The sequence below is a fragment of the Lemur catta genome, chromosome 24, assembly GCF_020740605.2.
Source record: "Lemur catta isolate mLemCat1 chromosome 24, mLemCat1.pri, whole genome shotgun sequence".
Lineage (NCBI taxonomy): Eukaryota > Metazoa > Chordata > Mammalia > Primates > Lemuridae > Lemur > Lemur catta.
The window spans coordinates 14,595,803-14,618,590 of record NC_059151.1 but is presented as its reverse complement, the minus strand read 5'-3'; the positions used below and the strand labels follow the sequence as shown (position 1 = coordinate 14,618,590).

At 38.8% G+C, this 22,788-nt stretch overlaps 1 long non-coding RNA gene across 1 annotated transcript; it reads right to left on the bottom strand.

Moving 5' to 3' along the window:
• Positions 1-11,931: 11,931 nt before the first annotated feature.
• On the bottom strand, positions 11,932-22,783 carry LOC123627218. Its single transcript, XR_006731190.1, has 6 exons — positions 22,661-22,783; positions 22,470-22,560; positions 17,673-17,748; positions 16,556-16,751; positions 15,395-15,623; positions 11,932-12,105 (listed from the first exon to the last, which is right to left on the bottom strand). It is a non-coding gene; the product is annotated as an uncharacterized LOC123627218 (long non-coding RNA).
• Between the last annotated feature and the right edge of the window lie 5 nt (positions 22,784-22,788).

Here is a 22,788-nt window from a genome sequence, read left to right as displayed (position 1 = left end):
TAAATATCCAATGCAGTAGCATTAAGTACACTCACATTGTTGTGAAATGATCCATCACAGTAACTTTTTCATCTGCCCCAATTGAAACTCTGTACCCATTAAAAAATAACTTCCCTTTCCCCCACCCCTCTAGCCCCTGGATATTATCTTACAGCAAAATGATATCAGGGCTTCCGAGCTTGGCTTACAAGAAAGAAACATAATTACATGCAAGAGAGAATGAGCAGAGGAAGAGGTCAATCAGAACTGACTGTACTTAGAAAACTCTGTGTGTGTGTGTGTGTGTGTGTGTGTGTGTGTGTGTGTGTGTGTGTGTGTACAATCTCAATCATAAATCCAGATGTGAGGGCATCAGAGGTCCTAGTTCAGGACTCTTCAGGAGGACAAGACCTCGTACTGTTTTATGGATTTTATTCATTCTGTTCTGGAGTTGGCTGCTGCGTGGAAGCCACAACATAGTCAATTTCCTAAGGAGTAATTATCACTCAGGGCCTTGGCAGGACACAGATGGATACTCATTGTAGCAAAAAAGGATGTTTAATCAAAGGACTATTCACAGACGTGGGGCCTGATTGAAGGAAGCCAGTCAGGGTCAATGGAGCACCCCAGGCTTAGCAGCAGTGGGAAGTCGCTGGAGAGGCTGGGGCAGGAGGGAACATTGTCAGATGCTAGGGAGAACCACAGGAGAGAGACCGCCCTGTTGTGGCTGTGGTGACCCCAGCCTCTCTCTTCCCACCCAATGATCTCACATCTCTAGTGGCCCCAACAGGAAACCAATGAGCAACAGCGTCCAGAGGTTGTGTAATCTGTCAAGGTCAGCTTCCTAGGGTAAAGGCAGGGGAAATAATGGATCTGGAGGAACAAAGGAAACTCACTGGCTGCCTCAGGCTGGTTAATTCTCTGTAGGAATCATCAGACTTAGCTGACTGAAGGGGACGTGGTGGCCCAAGAAGCAGAGCTACAGAAATATATGAGGTCGTCACAGCAGCAAAGAGCAGGATGTAAGGGCAGAATGCTGTGGTACATAAACCCACCTCCAGCAGTAATGCAAACTGCAAGACACTTGGCAATGCTGAAAACAGGCTGCAGCCATCTCTAAATTTTAAATAGCAATTCAGGATGGATGTTTCCTGTGCATTGATATTAACCGTATTTCTTTTCTGCTCTAAAGCTGTAGAAGGCCCCAGGGAAATTGCAAAATAAAAAGTTTTAGGTTCTTGAGTCATCTGCCAATCTCCTGGCAGATACCTTTACATCTCAGAGTTGACCCAGAGCAGTAGCATTATTTACATACATGCATACATAAAGAGGCATAAAAGTAACACAAACATAAAAATAGTGCTGTGGTCCATCAGCAGTGTGGCTCATCTGTAGGGTTATTCCACCCACACTGTTCATCTGCACTGGCTCCCGTCTCAGAGGGAACTTCCAGACATACAGTGGGCAAAGCAGCCTGAGATCTTCAGACTCTACACAAGGGCTGTGACCTGCACAGGGAATAAGCCTTTCTCCCAGGTAAATTAAGTGCTGTGAGAGACAAAGAAAATAATCCCCCCAGACCCATGAGGACAAATGAGAAGCACTGGAGGTGCTAATTATATGTATATATGTATGTGTGTGTGTGTGTGTGTGTGTGTGTGTGTTTGTGTGTGTGCGTGTGTATGATATATATCTATGGTCCCCAACCTCCGGGCTGCAGACCAGTACCTGTCTGTGGCTTCTTAGGAACCGGGCCACACAGCAGGAGGTGAGTGGCAGGTATTTACAGCTTCTCCCCACTGCTCACATCACCGCCTGAGCTCCGCCTCCTGTCAGATCAGCAGCATCATTAGATTCTCACAGGAGCTCAAACCCTACTGCGAAGTGCACATGCGAAGGATCTAGGTTGCTGCCAGTTATGAGAATCTAATGCCTGATGATCTGCGGTGGAGCCGAGGCTGTGATGCTAATGGTGGGAGCAGCTGCAAATACAGATTATCATTAGCAGAGAGGTTTGTATGATTATTTCATTATATATTATAATGTAGTAAGTATAGAAATAAAGTACAGAATAAACGTAATGTGCTTGAATCATCCTGAAACCATCCCCCCTACCCCCTGTCCATGGAAAACTTGTCTTCCTTGAAACCAGTCCCTGGTGCCAAAAAGGCTGGGGACCGCTAATATATACTATATATTAACATACAGTTGTATTATATGTAGACTGTATACACACACACACACACACACACGTATACATGGAGAGAGAGAGAATTAAAATGCAGCATAATAAATGCCAAGAGGGGAAGTACACAGTTCTCTGGGACATGTTACAGGGACCCCTAACTCTGCCTTGGAGGAATATATATACATATGTGTGTGTATGTGTGTGTGTGTGTGTGTGTGTGTGTGTGTGTGTGTGTGTATAAACATAAAATAGGCCAGAACACACATATACATAAGCTTGGAACAACAGGCTTTCAATAAATAATTGCTGGGTTGTTCATAGTTGTTGTTACATAAACTAAGTATAAAATAAAGTGCTAAACTGAAAATGCTCAGGTGTCAAATTCACAGAGTAGGAAACCTCCATTGCCTGTAATCCTGGGGCACAGAACAAGGAGGAGGCGACCTGGTAAAGTATGTCCAACACTTCTACAGAGACAGAGACAACTGACAGACACGAATGGTGGCCTTTCCCTAACAGCATTGCCACAGGTGGTGACCAGAAACGTGCCAGGACTCTGTCCTGCTCTAATGACAGCCCTTTGTTCCCAGGAGAACATGAAAGCCTCCTCAACTTTGATCGCATCCTATCACACTGATCACCCTGAACCGCAGATGCTCAATGTTTTCCCAGGGCTACATGTCACTTTTCTTATTTATTTCCCTTTCTGTCTCCTGTGTGAACCATCTTCCATCTGTGGATATCAAACCTGCATTGAGAGAATAAAGGAAGACTGGCTTTTCATTATATATCTACTTTTTTTTTAAGTTCTTCTTTTTTTTACTTTTTCCTGTGTGTTGTATAACATTTACAATTAAAAAAATGAGTTTGACAGAATAAAAGTCTACATGTTGCTATCAACCATTCTTCCTGCCACCATTATAATATTAGTAGCAGCTAGACTCAAGCGAGACTTGCAGCCGGCCAGGAAGATTTGCTTTGATTCCAGCCTCTGACTCAATCCCATTTCTGCTGTAAAGTAGGGCAGTGAGATACAGCAGCAGGACTGGCCTCTTGCGCTCCATTTATTCCAGTGCTGCAAAACTATTTGACTTTCTTTAACTCCAGAAGGGCCAGTGCACAGGATGCAGCTCCCTGTGGCCTCCCCGGTGAGTTATTCTCTGAGCCCCTGTCAGAGGTTGGGTAAGAGGGAGAGACATGAAAAGGGGAAACCTACTGTGTAGTAATCCTCTTACCCAATACATTGGGTAGAAAGAAGCACAATGCTAACAGATAGTCAATTATTATACGATAACCCATTCTTTCATTGATCTAGAAGTTTCACAGTGGCTGACACTCACAGGACTCCAAATCCTTGCATTATTCCTTCTTTGTGCTTTTACTAGGTGTCTCTGCCTCCTACTGTAAGTGCCTCTTGCCCTCTCCTAGCTCGTGACCTCTCTGCTCATTTGACTTCTTTTCTCTCCAATACCCAGCTCTGTTCTCTGCTTTGGTGCTTAGCTACCACCTCTGCACCGAGGACCACGGAATGAAAGGAAGCAGGATGGATGGTTTGGAATTGGTCACAGGAAGCCAGAAGAGAAAATGAAGGAAAACAAAACTGAAAGGAAGGGAAGCAAACATTCTCTCTCGCTGGCAAAATATATTTTAGGAAAATAGGCTCTAATTTAGATGTGTGAAGGCAGGTCTCACCTTTCACCACAAAATCATGGCCATCTTCTGACAGTCAAACCAATTGAAGTTGATTCCTCTGGTCATAAAGACCTCATATGGACTTGTTTTTATATAAATTTTTTTTTTTTTTTGAGACCAAGTCTCACTCTGTTGCCAGGACTAGAGTGCTGTGGTGTCAGCCTTGCTCACAGCCACCTCAGACTTCTGGGCTCAGGCAATCCTCCTGCCTCAGCCTCCCAAGTAGCTAGGACTGCTGGCATGGGCCTCTATGCCCAGCTAATTTTTCTATATATATTTTTAGCTGTCCGCATAATTTCTTTCTATGTTTAGTAGAGATGAGGTCTCGCTGTTGCTCAGGTGGGTCTCGAACTCCTGAGCTCAAATGATCGGCCCGCCTTGACCTTCCAGAGTGATAGGATTACAGGCATGAGCCACCTCACCTGGCCTATATAAATATTTTTAATTAATACATGCCTTCATCAAACACAAGAAGGATTAAGCTTTACCACTCACCAGAGACCCTGAAATTAGATTGATTGTCTGCATCTTAATTTGCTTTTTCAACACCACTAATTCATTTTTACTAGGTCTCTAATTAGCTTTATCTATTTCTCATTCTGCTTGGCAGACTCAAATGCCTACAGCTCACCAGTCAGCCTCTGCAACCTTTAGGTACTGCTCTCTGCACAGTATATTAATTTTTAAATTATCTAGCCCACTGTGAGGAAGAACATCAATTAATTTCCATATGAGAGCCAGGCTAACACCTCTTCTTCCTCCCCACCCCAAGAATGGTGAAATTTAAATGAAGGAAAGGGACAATATTAGGGAGAATTGAACCAAAGGTAAGAAGTTTTCACTCATATTACAGAATCTGCTGCCCTTGAAACACCTTCCATCAGAACCAGTAGCTTTGACATCATTATTGTAGTGAATAAATGCTCCTCTGATGGTACTTGTTAACCAGAGAGTGACCCATGAAACAGTGGTGAATGGAAGGCAGGAACATTTAATATTACGTTTCTTGATGTATCTCAGGCCGCAAGAACAGTACCTGGATGTGGTAGGCAATTGATAGCAACTTGTTGAATGAATTTATTATAAACACTAGATTTTGCATAAGGCAAACACTGCTAGTGCTCCCCAAACTGAAACGTGTAAAATAGAGACAGAAGACAGGATGGTTTGCAGCAAGTAGAAAAGACAAGCAAAGCCAGAGAAAACACTAGCTAAGTTGTCATGACAAATGATTGAGAAGCAGATAATTCTTACCTCCTTGCTGGGCAGCTGTTGTCTATCAAGAATATCGCTTCCATATAGACATATCCATATCACATAGCAGATGAGGTGATCAGAGACATAATACGATTTATGTGGAGAGAGTAATTGTGAGAGCCTATTCTAGGCAGACCACATGTAAAGAATTGGCTTAATTCTGAGCCTTACAGTTTAGACAGGACATTGACAAACAGGTGGCCTCCAGAGGGACAGATGGAAACGGGAGGGCATGTGAAGAAAGGCTGTAGTATCCGGGAATTTTTAATCTAAAGCAAGTATCTGAAGGGCTGGTAGCATCAGTATTAAACCAGATGGAAGAAGTGGATCAATGAAAACAGGTACTTAGCTCAGCATAATAATATTTAAAGCAAATAAAGTGACCCCGGCTGCCATTCTAGCTTAGGCTTTCAGTATTTCTCACCTGTATAGGTGGACTAGTCTCTTTATTGAATTCCCTACCATCCGACTTCCCCATCCCAATCTGTCCCAATGCATCCCTGCCAATAATGCCAGCCTGGCATTTCTAAAGTGCAACATTCACTGCATCATATCTAAGCTCAAAATCTCTTTAGTGGCTTCCAACTTTTCCTGTTGTACCTGATTCAAATTTCTCAGTCAGGGAGGATGCCACAGTAAGGCACAATTTACTCTTCCAGGGATCTTCATGTACCCCACATGCACGCTATTCTCCCAGCTAAGCCAAAGCCTCTCATTCTTCCTCAAACCAACATTACACTTGCAAATGTCAGTCCTGGTTAATCTCTCTCCATGTGACATGATTCCTGAGCATCTCAGTTTGTCAAAAAGCTCACCACCTTTTAAAGGACCTTTACAATTCCTTCCCATTTTTGATGAGATGAACACTTTATTATTCAAAAAATATTCAAAATCTCCCTCAAAGAGAAAGTTGTCTTTGTTTTGGAAAACCCCTTAGTAACTTCATGAGATAGGAAGAAAATCAAAACAGCAGAATCCCAAACAAGAAAGAGGAATTGTTAAGTGTCTGCACATGGGGAAAAAAGCGGACAAAAAACAGAGTTTGTTTTTCCTTTTTGCTAATACAGAGGGGTGGATACAGGAGAAAGAATGGCATGGAAAGGATTTATGTAGGGTGAAATGGAACTGTGAGATTCACCTGCTAGGATCACTGCTGCTGTGGAGCGTGGATTGAGGTATGAGAAGGGAGGGCAGTTGCATTGATCTAGATGATGATCATGATGGCGCCACAGCCAAGGGCATGGTAAGTAGAGACGGTGAGAAATGGTCCGGTTGAAGACATTCACTGGGCAGATCCACCAGGATCACTGATGATCATATGTGGGGAGGGGACGAATCACAGTTAAGACCTCAACTTCTGACTTGAGCAACTGGGCGGTTGGTTGTTAGAGCCAATACTGAGATCAGCAACAGTGGGGTGGGGGAGGTGGAAAACAAACATTCCATTTTGGATGATTCTGTCTCAGGTGTCTGTGAGATATACAAACGGAAATAGTAACTAGGCAATTGGATAAGTAAGATGAAAGCCCAAAGGAAAGATCTAGCTTAGAGAGATAAGTTTGGGAGCTATCATTATGAAGTGGCATGTAAAATTATTAAAATTGATTAAATTGCCTAGGGAATGGGAAAAAATGGGAGAGAAAAGAGGCCGGCCGAGTTCCTGGTCTTTAGAAATCCCAAAATTGGGGTTGGGTGAAAGAAAAGGAAACTTCAATGCGGACAGAGGAAAGGCAGCATAAGGGGAAGGGGCACACACGAGGGGTAATGCATGCAGGCAAGATGACCGGAGACTCACCCAGGAGCAGAGAATGCTAACCACATCAGCGTTACAGAGAAACCAAATAAAAGGTGAACATAAAGTCGATTTCACCTCCATAAAGCTGCTAATTCCTTTATTCCTACTCAATGCATGAAGAGATTGGATGCTGAACTTTTGAAGGCAGGAGACTTCGATAGGAGCGTGAACTCTTCCTCTACGATAGCAAGAGCAAGAAAAATATGGATACACTTAGAGATTCCCAAGTCTCCACAGAGCGTAATGTCCCTGCAGGCAGCAGCTCTCTGAGAGAGGAAGCAGCTAATGATCTCACCTCCGCAGGACTCCAACACCTGCAGTCCTCCTAACTCTGAACTCCAGCAACACGACATCAGTATGCCTTTCACAGCAGCAATTTGCGGATTTCCCTACAAGAATATAAATTCCTTGAGGGGATAAACAACGCTTGTCTGCGTTCTGTGTGGCACCCAATACAGTATCTAGTTAGAAGTCTTCAATGTGTACTTTGCAATTGAGATCATAGGTTTTTTTCCTTTGAAACATTGCTGGAAAGTTCTTAGCATCACCAGTGTATTATAAAAGATAGAAGAACCTGACCCAGAAATTAGTAAAATCACAAATGACTTAATCTATAAATATATTACTTTTCCAATTTAAGAGAAAATCCTCACATGAGCTAAAGAAAAATAAATGGGATTGATTACACAAGCGACAGGGCTATTTGATAACATATTAGGGATCGGGTAAGAGAAAAGCTCAAAGCTGAGTTCAGTATTTCTTCTGAACTGAAGATTGTAAGAGGAGCATGCCAGAAACAAAAGCCATAGTGTTTGCAGAAAATATACTTTAAAATAATTTACTCCAGGGCTTGAAATTGCAATGTTCACTCACAACCCAAGGATCTGGAGTTCCAGGAGTGGGTTATGCCAGATGATGTTGCTTTTATGTCTCACACAGAGTAACCCACCATGGCCTTTCATTCAGAGCATATTACCCAGTTTACAGTCTTAAGAGACGGGAAAAGTAATCTTGGGATTCATAGAAGAGGCTTATGCAAAATAAGTGAGTCCAGAGGTAAGAGGAATTTTTAGGGAGAAGGCTAGAAAGAAATAAGAAAAGGCAGAGGTGAGGTTAAGCTATTTTTAAAAAGTCTTGAATTAAGTAGGATGCGGTACTCTGTGCAAGTAGGAAAGGGAGGTGGGTGCATCAGAGAGGTGACAGAGAAGTTACTTCCCTTGTTGACCACAAATCTCACATTTTTATGTTTTCTGCACAAAGTAACTTGGAATTCCTTAACTGAATACTTTTGAAACAATGGTAATCTGAGCCCTCAGATTCTCCAACCAGAGCAGGACAAGTCTTTGCCACTATTCCCCCAGTTTTTAACAGAACTTCCAGATAACGCTATTGGTTTTCCAGGATGCTGGGGACCATGGGAACCTGCTCTGCCAGGTGGGTTTGCAGGCTCTGTGGACCACTTCAGCTGGTCTAATTTATCCGTCTTGGAAAAGATCTCACAAACTACAGAAAATGCTTGAATATTAGAATCCAGAACCTTCCTTCCAGAACACACAAAAGCCTTAGTCCAACTTACTCATTTTAAAAAGGAGAAAAATGAGACATGGAGATACTATGTGAATTGCACAGCTAAGACAAGAACTACTAATCCAGCATGATACCATGAATAAGTTTCTGAACTTGCGCGTCAATTTTTTCATCTGTAAGTAGAGATGATGATGATCACTTTGCTGGGTGATGAGAGACAAAATAACTGAGGTATGTAAAATACATAGCACAGTGATCAGCTTGATTGACACACAGCAGATGCTGAATAAGTTGGTCTCTCTCTTTCACTCTGTCTTAGACCCAGGACATGATACTTTACCTAATGCTATCAGAAACAACCATTAAATCAAACACAAAACTTTTTCTAGTTTCAAGTGCACCTAGAGAAAGGAATTTTCAGGGTCCCCTTCTTATTCCAAATGAAGCATGTTTTTTCATGTTGCACCCACAGTTAGATTATTAAATACCGTGGACTATTTAAAGAGATTTATGTTGCTTCTTAAATACTACCTTTATTTTTTCCCCTTTTTTTTAATCTCAGCATATTATGGGGGTACAAAAGTTTAGGTTAGATATATTGCCCTTGCCCGCCTCCCCGCCCCCCTAGAGTCCAAGCTTCAACTGTGTCCATCCCCTAGACAGTGTGGATCGCACTCATTATGTATGTATACACCCATCCCCTCCCCTCACACATCTGCCCGACACCCGATTAATATTATTCCCAAATGTGCTCTTAGGTGATGATCAGTGAAATCAGTTTGATGGTGAGTACATGTGGTGCCTATTTTTCCATTCTTGGGATACTTCACTTAGTAGAATGGGTTCCAGCTCTATCCAGGAAAATACAAGAGGTGCTATTATCATCATTGTTTCTTATACCTGAGTACTACTCCATGGTATACATATACCACATTTTATTAACCCACTCATGTATTGACGTGCACTTGGGTTGTTACCACCTCTTTGCAATTGTGAATTGTGCTGCTATAAACATTCGAGTGTAGATGTCTTTTTTATAGAATGTCTTTTGTTCTTTTGGGTACATGTCCAGTAATGCGATTGCTGGATCAAATGGTAGCTCTATTTGGATCTCTTTGAGATATCTCCATATTGCCTTCCACAGAGATTGCACTAATTTGCAGTCCCACCAGCAGTGTATGAGTGTTCCTATCTCTCTGCATCCACACCAACATTTATTGTTTTGGGACTTTTTGATAAATGCCATTCTCCCTGGAGTTAAGTGATATCTCATTGTGGTTTTGATTTGCATTTCCCTGATGATTACAGATGTTGAGCACTTTTTTATATGTTTGCTTGTCATTATTCTGTCTTCTTTTGAAAAGTTTCTGTTCATGTCCTTTGCACATTTATTGATGCAGTTGTTTGATTCTTCCTTGTTGATTTTCTTAAGTTCTATATAGATTCTTGTTATCAGCCCTTTATTGGTTGTATAGAAAGCAAATATTTTCTCCCATTTTGTAGGCTGTCTATTCACTCTAATGACAGTTTCCTTGGCTGTGCAAAAGCTTTTTAATTTGATCAGATCCAATGTGTTTATTTTGATTGCTGCTGTGATTGCTTTGGGGGTCTTCTTCATAAATCCTTTACCTAGGCCAATGTCTAAGAGACTTCCCAACACTTCTTCCAGAATTCTTAAGATTTTATACCTTAGGTTTAAGTCTTTTATCCAACCTGAGTTGGTTTTTGTAAGAAGTGGAGATCTAATTTTAATCTTCTATGTGTGGATATCCAGTTTTCCCAGCACCACTTATTGAATAGAGATTATTTTCCGTAATGTATGCTTTTGTGTGCTTTGTCGAAGATTAGATGATAGTATGAGGATGGTATTATATCTGGGATCTCCGTCCTATTCCAAAAGTCTGTATCTCTGTTCTTGCGCCAGTACTATACTGTTTTGGCTACTATAGCCTTGTAGTAAAGATTGAAGTCTGGCAGACTGATGCCTCCCAATTTGTTCTTTTTGTTTAAGATTGCTTTGGCTATACAAGGTCTTCTCTGGTTCCAGAAGCACTGTAGAATTATTTTTCCTAAATCTGTAAAGAATGATGGTGGAATTTTGATATGGATTATATTAATTCTATAGATCACTTTAGGTAGAATGGACATTTTAACAATATTGATTCCACCAATCCATGAACACGGTAGGGATTTCCATCTGTGCACATCCTCTACACTTTCTCAGTGTTCATAGGTTCACCCTATACATATCTCTCACCTCCCTTGTTATATATATTGCTAAATATTTAATTTTCTTTGATGCTATTGTGAAAGGTGTTACATTTTTTATTTGATTTTTGGCTTGACTGCTATTGGCATATATGAACACCATTGATTTGTAGGCATTTAGTTTGTATCCTGAGACTTCACTGAATTTATATATCAATTCCAGGGGTCTCTTGTTTGAATCTTTGAGATTTTCTAGGTATAATAGCATATCATCAGCAAAGAGTGAGAGTTCGACTTCTTCTGCCCCTATTCAGACACCCTTAATTCCCTTCTCTTGTCTGATTGCTATGGCAAGCACTTCCAGCACTATGTTGAATAGAAGTGGAGATAGTGGGCAAACTTGTCTGGTTCCAGTGCTAAGTAGGAATGCTTTCAATTTTTCCCCATTCAGTATGATATTGGCTGTGGGTTTATCATATATGGCCTTAATAATTTTAAGGAATGTTCCATCTATGCCTATTTTGTTAAGGGTTTTTATCATAAAACTGCACTGTATTTTATCAAATGTTTCTTCTGCATCTATTGAGAGAATCAGATGGTCTTTATTCTTGCTTTATTTATGTGGTAAATTACATTTATAGATTTGCATATGTTGAACCATCCCTGCATCCCTGGGATAAAGTGACCCCACCCCCTGGTCGTGGTGAATTACTTTTTAAATGCTCTTCAATTTGGTTTGCTAAAATTTTGTGGAGTATTTTTGCATCTATATTCATAAGAGATTTTCATCTGTAGTTTTCTTTTTTTTTTGCTACATCTTTTCCTGGCTTCGGCATCAAGGTGATATTGGCTTCACAGAATGAGGTGGGGAGGATATCATCCTTCTCAATGTTGTTGAATAATTTCTGCAGTACAGGCATGAGTTCTTCTTTGTAAGTTTGGTAAAATTCAGATGTGAATCCATCTGGTCTGGGACATTTTGTTTTGTTGTTGGTGGAAGACTTTTAATTGCTGCTTCAATTTCTGTGCTTGATATTGGTCTGGTCAGGAATCCTATTTCTTTCTGATTGAGCCTAGATATGTTCTGTGTAAGCATTTGGAACTTGAAACTTCTCTCTAACTTTAAGACTGTTTCCAAAAGTTAATCAGAAATAAACAAATGAAGGAATGAATGATCAGAAAAAGTGAAAAGCCTTAGGCAAATTTTATTTCTCCAAGAAGAGTCATATAAATCAGTGCTTAAAATTAAAATTATAAACAGCTGACATTTTGGCAGTCTGAGGATGTAAAACTGGCTTTCATTTGCAAGATCTACTTAAAAGTCTTTCACATTGTATACATTTTTTTTAAAAATTGGCACATATTTCCATGATGCTTTCTAAAGAATGTCTTCACTTAGATTTGACTCATCAGTGAATCTAGAGAAGAAGCTCTTCCACAGGAGAGTATCCAGCAGCACCTGGAAAGGAAAGACAGAGTATTCTTTACCTAACAGATTTCATTGGAACTAAGTGAAGATGAGTAAAAAACAGTCAAGAAGTTTATCAGCATGTTAATAATAAAAAATATGTATGCACAAATGTAATATAAAATTATTATTAAATATAATTTGCCTGTAGTTGCACATTGAATTAATTGTCATTGTGGTTAGGTATCAGAGCTTCTGCTTTTCTGAGTCTTCATTCACTTACTCAACAACCATGTGCTAAGGTACTATGACAATCACTGGTATACAAGGTAAGGATGATACAACCACATCATTGACCTCAATAATCATATAGTATACTATGAAAAACAAAACAGACAAATAGGCAATTTCCATGCAGAGTCATAGAGACTATAACAAGTTTAAAAGAAGGCACAATTGGAACACACAGAAGGGCCATATGTCTAAGTCTTCTCTCCAACACTATAAACTTTTTGATGCAGTGATATGGACGTTGATAGCTGAGAGACGAGGAAAATGTGTGCCAGATAGAGGGCAGCAGCAAATGCAAAGTGCTGGACGTGAGGAGGAATGCTGTAGAATTCTAAGTAGTGGAGTTTAGTGAGATGCTACGGCAAAGGGGCAGAGTAGGTACGTGGTAAGAGATAAGGCTGAATAAACTAACAAGAACCACATTAATATGGGTGCTTTTTCCCATGCTAAGAAATATGGAACTTTTTCTGAGGGCAAAAGTACACCAATGATATAGTGAATGACTGATTTACAATGTCACCCGTCAGGTGACTGCATATGAACTGCAAGTGCTTGGCTAAATGTTGCTAGTGAATCTGGGGTCTTTTGGCCTTAAGTTGCTAACCTAAAGGTAGAAAGTTGATGATGCCTTGGTTTTCTTAGAATAGTTCCAGTGTGCTGGCTGACACACTGACAGATTCATGGGGATGGCAGGAGTAAATAAAGTGTAGAGCCAGAAAAAAAAAGTTACATACACTTCATGAGATTTGTAAAAATCTATGAAATGTGATGATGCAATCATGAGGCACAAGTATACTCTTCAGTATGAATGCTAGTGTTTTCACATCTTTAATTACATGTGTGGATGAGGAAATATTTAATGTAGTATCTATTAACCAAACAATGGAGAGGAAAGCCACTTGTTTTTTACAGTTGATCTCAGAAATCATTTTGTTAATCTCAATTTAATTCATAAAATTTGACAAGATACCTTCTTCCAGTTCTATAGTTATTTCTTCATAATATTCCTGCCGCATCTCAAATAAGTCAAATACTACTTATAATATTTAGGTAAATCAGATATATTTTCATGAGACGATTGCCAAGACTAAACTTCACTTGAGAAGTGCTTAAATAGAAAAATACTCACAGAAATAAAATAAAATTCCTATTTATTTACATGCAGACAATAGAGAATATATATGTGTGATGCTACTTACATTAATCTAATAAAAATCACAATTAATATTGGTCTATTGAATATACATCATTTCAAAAGGGTGATATTTTCTCTTATTAGTACAAAGGGTGGAGAATTCAAGTAACATTTTCACATGAATGTGTTACTTTGTAATTCTTAGAAAAATCCTGCCTTTTATATAAAAGTATGATGAGTTCTTCTCACTTTCATGGATTTTTCCTTAAAATTAAATTGCTATCATCCACTTCTAGAAAATTAAAATTTTAAAATATGCTTTATGCTGCTAACTTTTTAGCTCAAAATCTTAAATACACACATGAGGAAAGTGGCACTATCATGTCATGTGAATATTGTGGCAGAGATTAAGTAAAAATATTTTGCTGTCTGTATTATGACTAACGTTTTTTTATATGAACACAAAGAGTTCATACAATTTGCTTGAAAAAAGGATAAATATGCATTACAGCCAGTTTTCAAACCTAGTTTCTTTGATTCATGATCTTCTAGAATTAGAATAAGGCAAAAAATATACGGTTCATTAATTGTTACTTTGATTTATTTTCAGAAATTAGTACCAAGTTTTTGAAACTTCTGACTACTTGTAGATGCAATTATCTACTTGTTTATGAAATGTGTGAAAACATTTCAAACTATATTGTAAATGTTCTCATCTAGAAGTTTCTTATTTGAATCTTTTATATAAAAGATATTGTCCCTCTATCCTCCTGCCTAAGCCTCCCAAGTAGCTGGCACTGCCGTATGCACTACCGTGCCAAGCCTTTAAAATTCTCCCCCTAGTTAAAAATGGTGAAACATTGGACAAATATCTTAAACTGGGTCAAGTATACTTGAACTATTTTTTTTTTCCTAAACAGCTCTACAAATACCATAGCTTTTCATTGTTGGATTCATTTTGAGATTTTCCAGAAATAGATTCTTTGGTGAAATCAAATTTTGGATTGGGATGCTCTTCTTACATCTTCAGGGGACATGGGCACCATGTTTGGCATTCCATGGAGTTCTGGGTAGGAAGAATATAATTGATTCTGTTTGGTCATCATTGTTGTTTAAAGACTCTTGATGGTCTTTGCAATCATAGTCACAATCATTCAAATGATACCAACACAGAGAGACAGAAGTGAATGCCATTTTAAAAATTCAAATATTTGCTTGATTTAACTATTTAAAAAGTGCTGTGCAATTGCCCATCAACAGGCACATTTTACAGAATTGAGATAAAAATGCTGTAATTACCATGGGAATTAAAGATGTATTACTACTTATGTGTAAGAAAAAGACAAATCTTTTAATTTAAAAAAAGAAGTTAATCTTTGTAGTTCTACAGGTTTATTTAATTCATAAAACTTATTTATCTTGGATTGTTATAAATAATAAACATCCAGATGTGGTTAAGTGTTTGGATGCCAATCATTCCCTTATGATTAAGGGCGGAAAATTTGATATGGTAGAGGAAAACCTTAAAAGTGTTATGAATCACAACCACAGTCAAACTAAAATCAATTAGAAGGAAGCCAAAGCACCTCTCAATATACTTTATGTTATTGGCCAATAAGATTCAATCTCTAAAATTTAACTTAAATGCAGCTTTTAAAGAAATTTAAAAAGTGTCATTTTCATTACATATATTGAATAGCATTAATATTACTACATGGGTATCTCTTGAAAATGGGAGCTGCAGGGACTTTAAGAAAATGGAAAAATTTCCCTTTCTTCTCTTTATTAACACAGAAAATTATAACCTTTACTTAGCATGCATAGGTCCTTTAAACAACTCAGTATTTCACCAAATAAAAACAAGTATTATATCAGAAATTGGAAACCCAAAGGAAAGAAGATAATATAACTAACCTCACTCAAGTTGTTCTTCATGCTGGTATGTGAAGTCCATGGGCAGGAAAGAGAGAACGTTGAGTATTCTTTTGAAGTAAATTCTCTGTGAAGACCTAAACCATTATTAAGATTGCCACCAGGAGGTGACTATAGGACTGTCCATGAGTGGTAAAGAAAGTTCTGGCCTCCTGTCTCCACAAAAAGATTGCTACTGAATGCTGCTAGTCTCTCAGTAGTTCTGTGAAGACTGAAAAAGACAAAGCTTAGTAGTTCATTTTTTTCCTAAATGATTCTTCAATGATTATATTTTTTAACAAGTGACCTTGAGAGTAAATGGAATTTCCCACTAAATAGTGGGAACTCGGAAAATGTGTCACAGCATGCCTACTCTGTGCAGTTATAGTTTTGCAATTGTTCTAAAGAAGTATAAGCATTCCTAGGGTAATGTCTAAAAATAGTAATTCAAATAAAGTAAGGAGCAGAGAGAAATCTCTAACAATAATGTGAGGCTTAACAGGTAACACTTGCTGCCTTCTGGAATGGGTCTATTTATAAGATTCTTGAGGGTGTCATTAGAAATACTTGTATTTAAAGGGTTAGTAAGTGAAACATTACTAACCTATTGGAAATATGTTATTTGCTTGACTATAATGGCCATTCACTATGTGTAAGTAGATCAAAACACAACATTGTATTCCTTAGATACATACAGTAAAATGCTTATCACTAAGAAAAGGTAGATATTATTGTATTTAGTAAGGCAGTATAAAGAAGTTAATATACTGAGTGCCAGAAAAAACCAAGAGTAGTTGCAGTAATTGACTCTTTTGGTTTACTTTGTAATCTTTCAAAAAGTAGTTAAACTCATTAATATTTCCATTTAGGGACTGGTAACAAGCAATTTTATAACAGCATCATTGTCTAAATTATAAGACTTCAAAAATATTTAGCTGAAAGCCTATTAGGTCAGGTTAATGACATGAGAATATTAAGGGGAAAGAAAGTCATAATAAAACAAAAAATATGGAGAGATGTAAACTGTTCTGGACTACCATTAAAATTATAGTATGTACTTAGCTTTCACGTCCCACTAATGTCATAAACCTGTCTCACTAAAAAGCATGTTTTCAAGGCAAATTAATGAACTAAATTTATTTTCTATTCCATACTTTGACTTACTTTTTAATTTTGTTTGACAAGTATTTTCTATCTTCCAATTCTAATTGATAGAGGTGCTTGTATTTTCCCAATTCAATATAATGAAAGACTTCTCAAGAAGTTTTCCTGTTGGAGACTTCAGATTCAAGATCTTCCATTCTGAGTTCCATCTGACTTCTAAGTGAAGTTCTCTGTATTCTTCAGATGCTGCTTCTGCCTGAATCAAATTAAAAGGATACATTTTTAGCAGTGACAACCTGAACAATTCTTGCATATTTGTTTCCTTCACTTTTAAATCAGACAGCCATTTTATTTTATTTTATCTTAAATTTTTGAGACAATGTCTCCTGTCACCCAGGTTGGAGTGCAGTGGCTCATAGTTCACTGAAGCCTCAAATTCCTGAGCTCAACCTATCCTCCTGCCTCTACCTCCTGAGTAGCTGGGACTGCAGGTGTGCACCACCATGCCTGGCACATTTTATTACTTTTTGTAGAGATCGGGTCTCATTATGATGCCCAAGCTGGTATCAAACTCCTGGCCTCAAGTGATCCTCCCACCTCAACCACCCCGGGAGGCATGAGCCACCACAGCCAACCTCAGAGAGCAATTTTAAATATGGGACAAAAGAAGCTGAGGTTTAAAACATTTAACATCAATTGTCAACTAAATTGATAATTTCATCTGGCTTATAAAGAATTGAATCATTCCTCAATTACTACTTATGTGATCTGATAATCCAAAGAAAAATAGGAGTAATTTAAAATTTTAAAATTTGAACAATTTAACAGAAATACAATTCAAGAATATGGTACAATTTCTAAATCACAATTTTTTTCTTTTCCTAATAGTCTTCTTTTATGCTAACTGGCCTAAATAATCAAATGATTCTTTAAGGAGTATCAGCCTTCTCAAAGATCCATTTAGTTACAATGATGACAGAAACTAAAAAAGCTAAAGGGAGCAACAGAGGCAACCTTCCTTCTAGAAATCTACAAATCCAATTGCTGTAATGGAAACAGAGGAAACACACACAATGTACACATCAAAAATATAATGTGCAGTGAAATAAAGTAAGTGCATTTCACACTTAACTAACCTGTAAAAATAGATTGACTTCTTTGAATTTTTCTACAATACCTTTCTTGTGCTTTCTTGAATCTCTCACTTATAGTGTTCAACTTCACCACATTGAAAGTGCAAAAATCCTGTGGTGCTGGATGAAGGTTGGAGATATCAGTATATAAAGACATGAATATACAGATTATATAGAGATATAAGTATAACCATGGGTTCATACACACACAGATTTTCTAGTTCTGACTGCCAAGAAGCAATGAAAATAAATCTTCGTTTCTATTTTTTTATCTTTCATTTTATTAGTTGTTTTTATTTCTTGGATTCTAAATAACATTTTCAACTATAAGGAATCAGGTCTTTGGAGAAATGATTGATTCTAGGACCAGGCCAATGAAAATACGAGATGATCCTGGAGCATCCTGTGGTGCCAAAAACAAATTTAAAAATGTGTCCAAGAACAAAATGAGAGGGCACGTCAAAGAGGCATGGAGCTTACCTGAACAAACTACCAATTGCCAAAGCTAGCACTATCTGAGCAACAACAAGAAATAGTGTTATATTGGGGGGTTATAATTCAGAGTGAAATATAAATATACATGAGTCATACTAATAAAAATAATATGATGAATAAATAAATGGGAGAGAGGAATCATCTTTCCTATGGAAGAGTTTCCAATAATTTATGTAGAAAACATGGGGAAATAGAAATCACTATTAGAACACCACAGCAGTAGTCGCTGCAGGCAAGATCCAAAGTCGGATCGATATTATTGGGTGAAACCTGAAAACAAGAGATTTGTAAAACCTCAATATATATTTAACCACATATTTACTACCTGCTGTGGTTAGTCTGATGCAATTATAACATACACAGTGTGGAAAGGGAAAGATAGTAAGTTCACATTGGAGAAACGTGGCAGACTCCACCTTAACCAGGTGATCATGGTTAATGTCAGCAGTGATATCTTGCCCCCGTATGATGTGAGGAAAAGGTTGCTTCACTTTTGTGTTATTCTCCCCACAAATCCATACCCCCAAACTATACAGAGAAGCATAAACTAGGGGAATTCTATAAATATATAATCTGTATTCATAAAAAGTGTCAAGGTCATGAAAAACAAGGAAAAAGTGAGAAACTGTCAAGATTTGGGAAGACTACAGAATCATAATGACTAAATACAACACAGTATCTAGTACTGGATCTTGGAACAGACAAAAATAGGAATGGAAAAATGGTAAAATTCTAATGAATTATACAATATAGTTAATAGTATCATAGCAATGTTATTTATCTTTTTTGTTTTGTTAAATGTATTATAGTTAAATAATATGTAAACCTTAGGGGAAGTTAAGAAAAGGACATGTGGAAATTCTGTGCAGTCTCTGGAATTCTTCCTTAAATCTAAAATTATTTCAAAATATATTTTTAAATAAAGCATGGAGGAGAATAAACTCTGCAAAGTATGGAGGAGAGCAGTAGGGTTTTTGTTTTCATAGGGAGGTCAGAGAAGTTCTGACACCATTGTCATACTGTATCTCCAGCAAAGAGGAAGCCAAGCCTGGGCCATGTCTACAAAACCCTGATGACAGAGTGAACAGCAGATAGAGGGGAACTGAGGCAAGATGCTGGCATGTTCAGGGAAAAGCATAACAGCAAAACCAACAAGGCAGAGAAGACAGGGATGAGGTCAGAGAGGTGCACTGGGAGTCGCAGGAGGGATCTGTTAGCCCTGGGGAAGAATCTGGGCTTTGATGTGTCACCTGAAACCATCTTAGGTGTTTGAACTGAGGGGTGGCTTGCACTGTCTTGAAGACAAGACCCTCTTCTGGTTTCTGAGAATAAAATGTGGATGGGCAAGGACTAAGGCAGCAGAGGCCATCTGAGATAGAAAAGGACAACAAAAACTACAGCAAAAAGTGATGCTATTGGGGTGAGAGCAGTCGTGGAGAGGCAGTGAGGCCTCACAGATACCAGATAAAAGTATAATTTAGGGCCCCAGCATTGGTGGATATATGACATATGGTTTTAAGTGAAAGAGAGACAGTAGGGATGACAGCAAGAACACTTTCCTAAGCTACTGGTATGATGTGGTTGCCATTAACTGAAAAACAGAAAGATTGGAGAGGGAGGAGATTGCAAAGCAGAAGACTGGGAGAATAGTGATTCCAAATGACTCCCAGGTACAAAGGCTAAGTGACCCCACAGGCAACTGGACATGCCAGATTGTAGATCAGGAGTGTGGGTCCAGGCTGGATATATAAACTCATGGGCCATCAGCACAATGATGTTATTTAAAGTCATCAGACTATATAAACTTCCCTCTGAAATAAGTTTAGAAAATAAAAACAAAGAAGAATGAAAACAAACCATCAAAGGAGTCTGCAAAGAAATGGTTCCTGATGTAGGAGGGTAAATGAGAGAATGTTGTGTTCTAGAAGACAAATGAAGAGAGCTTTAGAACTAGACAAGAGTGGGGATGAACAAGGCCAATGATTACTCCAATATTAAATTACGATGAAGGCTAAGAATTAAACTTTGGATCTAGGAAGAGGCCAATGGTGACTGACCATGGCAAAGTTGGTAGAAGGGGAAGATGGCTTGTATGAGTTCTATATAGAATTGGAGAAGAATTGAAAACTGTAAATATTGATATAAATTGGAAAAGAGAAATAGAGTGGCTTGAGGAGAATATATGGTAAAAAAAAAAAAAGAGGTATTATATATTTATTTTTGAGAAGCAAAAATTACAAAATAATAGTGAGGAGAAATTCTCAGTGCATGAGGGGGCATTGGTCAATGTCTAGAGGTATATCCATGTGTAGAAGATGGTAGAGAGATTCTAGTGCAAGGGGGAGGGTTTGGTGTGAAAGGGGCACGGGCAGTGAGCATGCCTATGGCATCAGGAGAGAAGGCCAGGGCATAGACACACACAGCATGCAGGTGGACAGGTGTGGAGGAAATATGGAAGATCCCTTCTGATTGTTTCTGTTTTCTCAGTCTCAATAGGAAAAAGGACCTCGACCAAAGAGTGAGAACTGGAGGTTTTGGAGGTTTGCAGGAAGAAAAGCTGTGAAATATTAAAAAAAAAAAATAACATGGGAGCATCACCAGACTAGAGAACATGTTAGAATTTGGGGGCAACACTGAATGCCTTCATGAAGTTACTGGTCATGAGTCAAAGTGAGACCAAAGCTTAGATACCCTAGCAGAAATCTTGTCTGGATGAGATGCTGGCGGTTGATCATTAGATTCATCACCTAGCCCAGGGCTGTTGGTTGATGCCTGAGACCCATGGAGGAAGGGACAAAGAATCATATGTAAAAAAGCAAAAGGAAACACTGCACCACTAAAAGCTTTGAAATATTAACACTACTTTTAAATCACATAAACAAAAGATGAGAAGATGACCGTCTCTCCCCATCCCATCCCTCATCGTGGAGCACCTCAAAGAATCTCCTGCTTTGGCACTGGTGGAATTTTCAGCCTTACCAGGTGAAAGTGGTGGTGACCTTAGGAGGATTATGGGACCTGTGAGTGTGCACCAGCAGGAGGACACTGCTGGACCCACGAAGAGGAAAAGGATCAAGATGTGAACACCATGTGGTGACTGACTAGAACGTCTCACCACGAAGGTCCCTCTGAGAGTTCCCAGAAGGACCTGAGTGTAGACTCTGTCGATAAAAGATTCATGAAGGTTCGCTGTGGGAGGAGGAATTCTAAACACAAACCTTGCTCTGGCTGGTACAGAAGGGAAAGTCAAAAAGATTTAAAGCACAAGTGGACCTGACACATCACTGCTTGCTTGAAGACAGAAGAAAACCCATGAGATGGAGTGCAGATAGTTATAAGATGCCATGATTGGACCTTGGCTAACACCCAGCAAAGAAATAGACCCCATCTCTAAAACTGTGAGAAACTGAATTCTAGCAACCTGAATGAGCTTGGATGCAGACTTCTCCATAGAGCCTGCAGACAAAAAACCCACCTGGATAACACTTTGATTTCAGTCTTCTGATACCCTGAGCAGAGAATCCACCCAAACTGGGAGCTCTTTGTTAATAAATGAGTGTTGTTTTAAGCCCCTAAATTTGTGGTAGTTTGTTATGCAACAACAGAAAACTAGTACACTAGTCTTTATACATCTTTAGCGCAGGACCTCATGAGTTTTAGAACTAGGCCATTCGTGTCTGGTCGGTGGCACTCAGGGAACTCAGTGAACTGGGGCCATGGGACATCAGGTTCTCTCAAAGGCATCAACGTATTTGGAAAATTGTGCTCATCTCCACAGTGATGGAGTTAGTTCCTGAGATCTTTCCCCCAAACTTGTTGGGTTAACCTTTGACCATGATTCAGTTTTAAAGCCATTATATTATATAGCATAATTCTATCCACAGACTCCCATTTACTTATAGAAGAATAGTAGGACTTTAATAGGCTGTGAAACAGTTTTACTATGTTGATAATCACAAATGAGACCCTATTAACACTCATTATATCTGTGCCTCCAGTTCATTATTTGTTAGGATAATCAAATGAAGTTGTCACATGGGAGGACTATTGTTTTACTTGTGGAAATGACAGTTTTTTCCCCCAGGTGGCATGCTAATTCTCTCCAACCTAATCACCAGAAGATTCAAGGATTTAAAAAGGAATAAAATACACACACACACACACACACACACACACACACACACACAAATTCTAACTTTAAGACAATTAAAATCTGGTTCTAGCCAAGTTGGAGAAGCCTCAGCATTACCATGTCTGCCCTGTTCCAACTAAAACCCTGGACCCTGGATATAACACAACAAGCAAGCATAGGAAGAATCTGAAAGGTGAAAAGAAGATGCACTTACTGGGGAATAACACAATGATGAGTTCCTTGGGTCTTCATTTTCTTCGCATATGCTCTGGAGAGAGTGCTGCGGAAGCCTCCAATCAGGACCACTAATAGGCACAGACAAAACAAAACAAGAAGCCTGCTCTCCCAACCAAAGGATTGGAAAAGAATGGCCTAACAGCAGAAAACCTTGCTGGCAATACCCACCCAACTCCAATGAAATACAAGGAGGGTTTCAGTGGAGTCCATTGGGGAGCAGATTATCTACTTCGTATCCACTGAACAGAAGCAGCCGTGCTTTGATGTTCTTGCCTGCTGGTATTACTGGCACCAAT